At 40.5% G+C, this 10,744-nt stretch overlaps 1 long non-coding RNA gene across 1 annotated transcript; it reads left to right on the top strand.

The window, feature by feature from the left end:
- Positions 1-449: 449 nt before the first annotated feature.
- On the top strand, positions 450-4,790 carry LOC133222226 (uncharacterized). The gene is made up of 3 exons (XR_009728230.1): positions 450-519; positions 1,752-1,821; positions 3,514-4,790. It is a non-coding gene; the product is annotated as an uncharacterized LOC133222226 (long non-coding RNA).
- Positions 4,791-10,744: the final 5,954 nt, after the last annotated feature.

Raw genomic sequence — 10,744 nt, 5'->3', positions numbered from 1 at the left:
GATCCCAAACTGAGCTATAGGCAGCTGGCATTGTAAAGAGAAGTTTTTGTTTGGATGCCACTCCTTCTTCTGCCTACTTATTTTCTGAAACTTGGAGGTGATATTTTTGAAGTCTCTGTCCCTCTCCCCAATGCAGTAAAATCCACTGATGGCTCCAAAGTGGCACACACCTGTAGCCCAAATGACCACATTAACCTTCTTCCACTGAAAATCAGACTAAAATATGGCATTCCCTCTACTCTGTGAACCACTACTAGTCAATGCCACAGTGAAAGAGAGTGATATGAGGACAGAAGGCATGCCCTAAATTCCACCACGTCTATTTACAGCTTCATTGTTCTGACTGCTGTTACATGAAATGGTGCTGGCATGATGCTCTCACATGTGGGCACACACTCTTGTCAAAGCTTAAAAGGTGCAGGTTCCTAAGGAATCTATCAAAACTGTGGGATATGTGGTACTTCAAACACAGGCAGCTAACCAGCTGATCTGGGACTTAATCCTTCTGACCCTTCCAATGTAATTATATGTTGCTGCATAGTATTGCCCTTTTTACCTTCTTTCTGTTTTTCCCTAGGTTTAACAAACACACTTTGTGAATTTTGGATGATAGTTGCTTCTCTTATTCTCTGCTAGTCTAAGGAAGTATAATTTTCATGTGTTTTCACATTTTGTAGACTGGTGGGAAAAAGAAAAAAAAAAAGAGAAATTAACTCTTCCTCTTTTTCCTTATGATTTATATGGCTTGTCTCCTTTGTGTTCTAGCTGTGCATTATGCCTCTCATTTTCCACGTCTAGTTTATGACCACTGAGTCTTTTCAGCAAGTATATGCCTTACATTCGTATATTATAGCACACAGAGGTCTGCTAGTGCTGTGAATCTGCATGGGGATCTGTGTCATCCTACAGTCTTCTGTGTTTACAGGCTCTTCTCAAAGATTTGCATTTTCGTCTGCTGCCTGGGGATCATGAGGGCTTTTCAGAACTGTTGATATTCTGACACACCGTACAGTGCCGTCATAGAAGTGAATAGATGATGTCTCATTTGGATGTAACCCTTGTTAGTGTAGTCCAATGATACCCAAAGATCAATTGCTCTGAGATTTTGCATATGGCTTTGGAAGCTGAAAAATTGAGGCTAATAGGAAAGAGCAAAGTACAGTGCTGCCTAGGGTATTCTCAGAGTCAATGTAGGACCATGAGGCAGGGTCTCATGAAAGCTCATAGAGCTTTGACATAAAGAATATATCCACTGCTTTCCTTGGTGTGCGAGCCCCATCATTTTTTTTTCTTTCAGTATATTCAGTATCTCAGAAGACTGAATCTGCTCGAAAGTGCAAGTGTTCCAGCAGCTTAACACTAGCCCAAAACCTCCTGAGGTTTTCACTGGGGACTTAAGAACATTCAGGTTGTTTTCCACATTAAACCACACAGACAGAACCCACACTTGACCCATTTGTAAACTATGACTGAATTATCTTGGTTTTCAGCAGGGAGACAGGGTGAAATCTAAAAACAAAAGGGTGACTGTACTTAAGAAGAAATGGTAGAAGTTCTGGTTTTAGAGCAGGAGCTGTTCCAGGTTAACTAGCAAGTAATTCTTAGCTAAATCAAAGAAATGCAAGTTGAAATTACATGTTGATCTTTTTTTTTTTTTAATAAGCTTTTAAATTTCAGTTTTTATCCTATTTGTATGTCTCCTATTGCATTCAAACACCATCATGGCTCTGCCCACTAATTCGATTTTCTAGCAGAAAGAAGAACCAGATGGAGCCTATTTAAGAAGGTCTGTGAAGAGGAAAGTAACTTCCCCATTTTGTGGTAAGTGGAGGGAGGTTAAAACCTTGTTAATGATATCTGTAAGGTGAAGGTGTTGTCCATGTTTCATTTTCCAGGAAGAAAACTGATTTCACGTATATTAATTATGTTGTTAGCAGCTACAGACGGTTTCATTCTTCTTTTTGTAGTAGTCACAAGGAACAGGTTTTTGAAGGAAAAGGACAGGATAGTCAGCTTATGTAGCTATTACTACAAGTACCTGTATAATTACTTTGCTTGAGAGTATCTCTGATTGAATATATTGGGCAAATTAATCTGCTGCACCGCATTTCTGAAGCATGCTAGGGCTGAAGTTTTAGCATAAATAAATCTAGTGTTTATTCAGCCCCACATTTCAAAAGCTGTTTGAGATGTTGTTGACATCACATAACTTTCAGTTTTAATTTGTAGAAGTTGCCCTTTTGTTCCTGTAATACATCATGGTGTCAAAGAAGACATGACAGTCATTACTGGTCTTTTCAAGTTTGTTCTTTTTCTCATGAAGCTCGGCATTTTTCTTTTGAATTGAAATTCTTGTTTCACAGACATCCTTCAGGTATTCTGTCTAGATTTGTCCATTCTAGATCTTTCTCCATAAATGAAGAAACTCTCCACAGACAACTTATGCTGCTGCAGGATATTCAGTGTTGCAAGTTTGATAATGTAGGGTTGTATCTCATTATAATTTGGGGAAAAAATATATTCAGGCGGAATATAATTGCTCCAATTGTATTTGGGGGAACATCTTAAGCTATTTTTTTTTCACTCACAAAACGGATATTCTCAGTAGCAATGTATTTTTCATTGGAAATATAATAATTTTCATTGGAAATACAAGAGTCACTCATTACTACTCTCACTACTGAGTGAGAAACACTATAAAAATAACTGCAAGACCTTTTTTTCTTATACTTCTATGTAGTGATTTTGAAAGTTCCTGACTTCAACATTAGAAGTCAGAGAAAAAAAAAGAGAAAGATGTCAAAAAATCACAGAAGAATTTTCATTTGTGCATGAAATACTTTTGTTTGTTGTTTAAACTGGCAGGCTACGTTTATTTCTGAATATGTTTTTACCTTTTACCCAGCTTAACGAAGAAATGGTCTTAATAATATATGTCCTCTCCTTTGTGCCATCTCCCAGACTGGTTCCCCTCTTTTGCTTGGAAGTTTATGTCTCATGTTCTTCCAAATGTTCCTCTTTATAAAATTGTGCAGTGAGAAAACAACATCAGGAAAACACATTAGGGAATGACAGATGTGCAGGCAAGTGGTAAAGCAACACATCGTAAACTGCTCTGACAACTCTCTTCAGTAAGTACTTGGGAAAGAGTTTTACAGTTAAGATTAATGTTGCCCAAATTGTGTCCCAAAGTTCAGATCTGGCACTGAATAATTCTGTCTGGGTCATCATCTTTCTTTTCCTCCATCTTGCAGTGCTGTGCACAGCAAAGGCGGGGGGGGAGGGGAGTTTGCCTTCATGTGAATTCAGAAATACCTACTGAATGGGCAACAGAATCAAAGAATAGAAAAGGATAGATCACTGGTTAAGTCCAGTGCACAAATCAAGCAAATGTTGCCTGTGTTCTTGCAGGAGGTTCATACCAACATTAGTAATATTTGTAAATTTTTGCTGACAAAAATGCTACTTTGGATAACAATAAACATAAAAATTTATTGCTCTATCCATCTGTAGGTACAGACATGGGCCCATTTCTAGATTCGCCAAGAAACTCCAGTAAAGCAGAGCATAAAGGTCCCAGGAAATGCACATCAAAGCACTGCCCAGCTTGTTTGCACATCTGTGTGTTCAGAACTGCCAGAATAACCAGTTAAAGCTTCTTGTAGCTATGATGATGCAAACACAGATTCTTAGTGAAACCTGAGAGGACTCTGCTATGACCAGATAGCATTTGCTGAGGCTGCAGTTCACTTGTAGGCTGAAAAGAGCCTGGCCACACCAGGGAAATAAAGCTCCATTGATATTTTCCTGCTGGGACCATTTGCTACCCCTTAGAGCTGCTGAACTCCAGAGTTATTTCTCTCTGATCCTGTAATAGCCATCTGTTAATAGCGTGTTTAGCACATTGCACTGCAAACAAGAGGGTGATGGGGTGGTAGCTGAAATATATATATGAGGAACACAGCAGAATCATGTGCTTCCTGCTCTCCAGAGCCTGATAACAAAACAAAACAAAAATGCCATTGAGAGCTGTTGTTGCAGTGGAACAAAGCCTAATAAAAGCTCTTCAAAGAGCCATCTGGACTGTGCTAAGGATGCTGCTCCATGCTAAATACTCATCCTTTGGCAAGTCTGTGTTATAATCAACATCTAGGGTTCCTCTATCTATTCCAGCAGTCTCAGGCTAGAGAGCTGCATGAGTTGACAAAACTCTGACATCCTTGGAGACTGGTTTTCAAACTCTGCTGAACAGCTCATGCCTGGTCTGAGATGAAAAAGAATGTCCTTGACATCTTTTAACATATGTACTTTTGCTTTTTGTTTTTTGAAGAAAAGCTGTAACCTCTTCTTTTTTCTATCCACACAACTGGGTTTGGAACTGAGGTATGGTCTTGGGAAGGGTTCAGCAGTTTGTATCACCATTGGATGACTGAGAAACTTTATTCAGTGCAGCACTGAAGATCTCATTGCAATGAAGTAAAGGTTTTACCTCTATTTGTAAAGGTTAGCAGAAAGACCAATAGCAATAAAGAATAAATCATCTTATGGTTTTGTTTTTCTTTCAGTGATGAAATACAGTTATTCTGTAGTCCATGTATGCTGAAAAGTGACTGAAAAGAAACATCACTGCTCTTTCTCTGTCTTGAAATCAATTGTGTTAAGCATTTGTTGACAGTTCTATTCCCAACAGCAAAAGTAAAATATTAAATTATATTCAAAGTCATTACCCTTTTACCTCCAGCTAACCCATCTTCCCCCTGTACTTGCTGGCAAGCATTCAGTGTTGTGGATCCAGTCCTCAATGCTGTAGAGTTAGCTGCCTCATTCCTTCAGCTTGCCTCCTCACCATGGAGAACAAACAGATGAAGAGGTTGGAGAGGCTGCTATATCCCTACATCACAGCAGTTCTTGCCCTACACACAGATTCATTGGAGCTACTGGCAGCTGATGTAGGCTGCAATGTTGTCCTAGACTTTCCAAGGGAATCTGCGTACAGGGCAAAGAAATCTCAGGGTGAAGAATATTTGAGGAAATGTTTGTGCCTTTGAAAAACATATTCCTTGGACGGTTCTCCATGTGTGACAGATGTAGTTCAGTGTTAGCCCAAATAAGGATATGTTGCCTGTAAGGCAAGATAAGACTTTGATGGCAATAATTTACATGAAGTCTCCTGGATGTGTACAGCTAGGAGTGGAATGTGTACAGTGTCAGCTGCCAAGTGTGACAAAAAAAGCAAGCAGGTTGCCTCTAAGATCTTTTTCTTGAGTTTGTGACATAGACAGAAAGACAAATATTTTCTCTTTTGTTCTCTTTTTAACTAAGTGAAGCTGATCTACAAATCATGCAATTACTGCCATCTTTTTTTTTTACTGCCACCTCTCTGACAGAGCCCACCTTAAAGGGCTCCATTCTATTTGCTGCTTTGGAAGCCAAATATTGGTTAGGAAGAGAATACAGTAAGTTAAAAACATTATTAACATGAGAATTAATAAGCCTAGAGCTTTTATTAGGTCTGTCTGACATCCAGAAACCCAAAGGGTATTTGCACTGATAGGAGTCAGTGACCTGAAAAGATTAAGCATTGCCAGCTAATTATGATATCCTTATAGCAGGGATTCTTTCATTAATACTGAGATATTTTTTAATATACAGCTTTTGAGGACCATCAGCGCTACAATCTGCAAGCGTACAGCTAGTGTCTTTTCTATTCACTGATACATTACATCCCTGTGCCGATGATAGTAATTGCCTGTATGGGAAAGTACTATTATGAGATCACTTAAATGTATTTGTAACTATTTCTAACTCATCTGTAGCTGCTGGAAACGAAGAGAAGAAGCCAGAGCCATGTGAGCAGGCAGCTGCTGTTGGCAACCAGTCCCATGTGCTCTGTGAGACATGTCTAAGAACCTCTGTGTTGGAGCAAGGCAGCTTTTGAGCACAAGTTGCAGCTGCAGAGCTGTGCCCACTGAGGTGATGCTAGAGGAAAAGTCATGAAAAGCTTTATGACTGGGTTTTTCCTTATTGCTCAGTTGTACACCTTCAGATGTCCTGAAGCTTTAGTCCAGGCCCTTCTTTTCATCACAGTTAAGTGATATTTTCTAAGAAGTCCACTGTAATGAATCCTCTCTTGGACAGCTGGCAAATTTGATAATTAAAAAAACTGCTGGGTTGGAACAGACTGAGCAAAGATTTCTCTGGCAGAGGATCTTACCTCCAGTATTGCCCTGTTATGGATGGAAAGAATAGGAGCAACAGGACACGCAGAAGGTGATCCTTCATCCTGACATACCCCTCAGTCTTCTAGAGAAAGAAAGTTTAGGAGCTTGAAAAGTCAGCTGTTAAAATCCACCACAAGCACACCTTTGGTTTGGGTTCAACTCCATTGCTGGCAGCAGCTATTTCCTCCACTGTCATTCAGTTATACTGAAAAATGTCAATTTTGATTAAATCTCTTGTTCCATTCTGGAAAGCCTTGCCCTAATCCCAGAATGTTTATATAAACTTCTGTGATGCTGCTGTTCCAGTTGGAATGCCACAGCACTCCCTCTCTAGGTTAGTCTAATGGATATGCTTGCTGGCACTTCCCCTTTCAGCAGGACTTGTAGGGTTAGTCACACATCCTTGTCGCTAACACCAGGCAACCCTACCACTACTTCTTTTACAGTAGTGGTTGAAACAGCCCAATAGGAGGAACTTGAGCCAAATAGGCCATCCACTGCTTTTTAGTAGGAACTTCGCTGGAGCAGGGCAGGTGTATGCGAACACAAGCATCACAGTTCCTGCAGATCACTCTCAGAAATTCATTTGGGTACTGAATGAGAGAGGGAAAAATCAACTTGGTAATAAGAACTTATTCACTGCTCCAGGTGAGGAATTAAATTAAGATGACACAGACATAGGTAGGATGAAAATTATCTTCTTAGGTATATCTGGAGGACCATCCAACCAGTGCAAAACTAAAATGAAATTAATGATATTCAGTTTTCTTCAAAATAATATTTTTCTTTTAGCATGAACAAAACCCAGCCCTCCAGCTCCCTGAAGATACCACGCTTGCACAGTACTATGTTCCCCTGATTTGTTCTGGTTCATCCACACTCAGTAAACCTGACGCCACTTCATTGTTCCAAGGAAGTGTCATCACCGCATGGAAAGGATATTTATTTCATGGTTGCAGTAACTTTGCACTGGATCCCAAACCCTTAAGGCTTCTTCAGGGAGCAATGAAAAAGTTCAGAAGAATCAAGACACCTTTAAAGAATCTTCAAATTAAAAATGGCTGGTATCAGGAGTGGATTAGAATTGGAATTGGCCCAGCAGACGAATGCACAACAGAAGCTGCAAATGTTACACCAATGTGAAGACTGTTCTAAATAGTGGTGGGAAGACAGAGTGGGTTTCTCAATGTCCCTTGTACTCCCCTCCTAACCGTGGACTTTACCTGATGATATATGTAGCCTGTGATCTGGGCCCCTTTTGAAAATACTGGAGTTGTTCCTAGAAGGCATTAACAGCCTGTGCAAGGAGTGCTCAGCTAAATTCTGTCTTGAAAATGGCTGGGGTGGGGGTGCAGTGAGAATGAGAATTCTCTTTCCATGAAGTTTCCTAGAAGCTCTTCGAGAGCTGGGAGGGGATGGGAACACTAACCAAGTAGAACAAGATTATAGATCAGTTGTCAGATGGGCGAAGAAATCTTTCCTTTTTTTGGACAGATTGCTTGCTGAGGATCATCAACTATTTAGGACATATTCTTTTTTTCTCCTTCCCTTAATTTTTTATTGTTGCAATTCCTCTCAGACCTAGTGATATAAATATGAAACACCATTATGACAAAATAATATCCCATTTGTTTTCTGAAGCCAGTCTTTCAGTTCTGATTAGAGAGAAGAGGTATCTTGTTGAAATTAATATATTCACTGACTCTGAGAGTAGGCTGCTCAAGATCTCAGTAAACAAACAGAAATGTAAACAGTGAAACTCTAAGCCAGCTTCACATTTCCAGGCAAGGGTGCTCTCAGTCTCAGCAAAGGAATGAAAAGGAAAGAGGGATCCCTCTCTTCTTCAGTGGAATCTCTCCTGATCTTGGAGATAGGCTCGGTGTTGTGAGTACATTTAAGTGCTCATTTTCTCCTTGGTGCAGGTGGATGCCAAGTGATCAAAATAGAGCCATCATTTCTACCACCCACCTATTAGTCCTGTATTCTGTGTCAGTAATGATTTAGTTATATTTGCTTGTGAATGTCATTCTTCCCACTCAATTACTACAGTAATGCAGTCCCTAGAATGAACAAGCCTATAATGATGCTCTGAAATGCAGTAGGTTTATTCCTATCTGCATAAAAGATGGGCATCTAGAAAGCGATATATCTGTACCTCCATAAGGGAAGTGATACAATTGTGCTGATTTTGAGAAGAGCTAAGTTGCCTAAAAGTGGGCATCTATCCCTCTCAGATGTCTAAAATGGTATCTAATACCATTGCAAGGGGGTGGAAAGTATGCCAGAAGTTCCCCAGGGAGAATCACAGCTTTCTGGACCCATGGCTGGAAAGCAGGTGGACTTTGGCAGCTTTGGAAACTTGAAGCAAAGGAAAAAAAAAAATAAATAAATAAAATGTCACAAGGCAAAGTCCCACCACTGAGTAAGGGCACTGAAGGAGATGCTGGGTGACACAAGAAAACTGAGAGGAGAGGATGAGCAGGAGAAGGGAAAAACTGCGAAAATGGAAAATCACTGTTGTCTTGAATGTAAAGAGAAGTGTGTATGAAAGTCAATGAATCACAGCCATCAATATGCAGGAGCAAGAATGAGGGCTGATTGGAAAACTGCTTTTTTTATCCATATATTTTCTGGTAGAAAATTAACAAACTCAGACTGAAGATCATTGTTTGGGGTCTTAACTGAAAAAACTAACCACCTACCATATCTAAACAAGTGCTGTCTTTCACTATTGACAAGCAATAAATGAAAACTGAAAAAGCAACTGCCCCCGTTTCCCTCCGAGATTCAGAATCATAGGATCAGATAGGTTGGAAAAGGCCTTTAAAATTATCAAGTCAGCCATCACCAACCATTACCCAAGGACTGCCAAGACCACCACTAAATCATGTAATTTGATGGGAAATAGACTTTTCCACAAAAATGTCCATGCTAATAGAAAAAGCCAGGACACAAGAAGAGAAAACAGTGCATTAAAAATTTCAGACACTTTTGAGATTTTCTTTTTGTGGCACTTCCTGAAGTTGGATCAGCTTTTGCCTAATCCTTGCTGAGATCAGCACCCAGGATACCGTCTGGGCATTAGCGAACAACCCTAGTGATGCTTTTTGTGCCCCTGCACTGGATGAGCACAGCATGTGTGTTCCATGGGTATTGTGCAGGCCTTCAGGAGCTTCATGAGCCCTCTGAAACCCACAGCACAGCCAAAGGTGCCTCAAAACTGAAATGTTGCTGAGCCTAGCAAAGGTATGATCGATCGTTTGCCAGTGATGCCTTTGGTAATTAAAGATCACATCTTCCTGTTATAAACCTTCCAGAAACAGGATGTCTTTCTCAATTCTCTCAATTTTCTTACCATTAATATGAGATGAGAACCTCAAGAGAGGGTTGCACCATCTGTGAGCAAGTTTCTAAGATGAGCAGCAAGAAAGCCCTGTTAAGAAGCCTCGACATAGTTTGCACAGCAAAACTTTGAGGTTACTCCTGCCGTCAATGTTAAGTCCTTGCATTGTCACAGTTCATAGCCTGCAGGAGTCCAAACCATCCTTCCCTGCTTCTGCACTCCACTACATGCCCTCACTACAGACCAGGCCATTGGCTATCCCTGTAGATAAATTGTCGTTCTACTCCCTCTATGCTGAATGTCCCAGTTCACCCATGCGGGTTGGATTTGGAAATATCCATGTTTCTCTTCTGACTTCCTGAATCAGAATTGACCTCCATATTTTTCTGAAGAAGGAAGATTAAGTGCTGTACTTGCTACACACAACTGGTGCATGCTGTATTCCTGCTGAACCTTTGCTTCAAAGTGACCCTTTGGCCTGGAAGCATTAGGTCTGAAATGCATCCTCACTAGCTTCCATATCCCTCGGGAGGGTAAAAATCCAGCCCTACCACCAACAGTAAGAAGAACAGCTGCAGCTTTGAAGCAAGAATCTACCTGCATAGGAAGAATAAGCAGTTTTCCGCTATGTCAATAGGATGCAGAAATTTATGTTTTCCAGCTAAAAGCAAAAAATAAGAGGATACTGCTTAGCTGCAAATGGGTCATGCATCCTGAGAGCACCACTGGTGCACTGGGCAGATAGAATGGGAAGCAACAACCACCCATGCTCCCCACTCTCCCAGTACATCTGTGACCAGCATACAGGTAAAGCAACAGAAGGCATTGGGCCCTAATTTTCCTCTCACAGCAGCTTTACAGGATGATGAAGATATTCTTGGTGCAGTAAGCAAAAAATGTAATGATCCTGTGGCTTGTGACTGAGGAGCACCCTGCAAGGATTCTCTTTTTTATCACTTTATTGTTAATGGGGTGTTTCCAGGTGTTCTTATACACAGTGGCTGAAGCCTCGTTATATCTTTAAGTTCAGTTACTGGCTTGGTTCCATTTTCACACAATATCTGTCCTCAGCACTGCATTTTCCCCACTCTGTTTTCTTGCATTTGATGAGTGAAATTGGAAAAAAGGCCAGATTTGCTAATAAATGTATGAGCCCTTCAGAGCTCAAAATTCCTGTAAC

This window comes from Neopsephotus bourkii, unplaced genomic scaffold, assembly GCF_033783945.1.
Source record: "Neopsephotus bourkii isolate Nb327-2 ecotype Australia unplaced genomic scaffold, CSIRO-AGI_Nbou_v1 NB_1589, whole genome shotgun sequence".
NCBI classification, from domain to species: domain Eukaryota; kingdom Metazoa; phylum Chordata; class Aves; order Psittaciformes; family Psittacidae; genus Neopsephotus; species Neopsephotus bourkii.
This window is presented reverse-complemented; position numbering and strand designations above follow the sequence as displayed.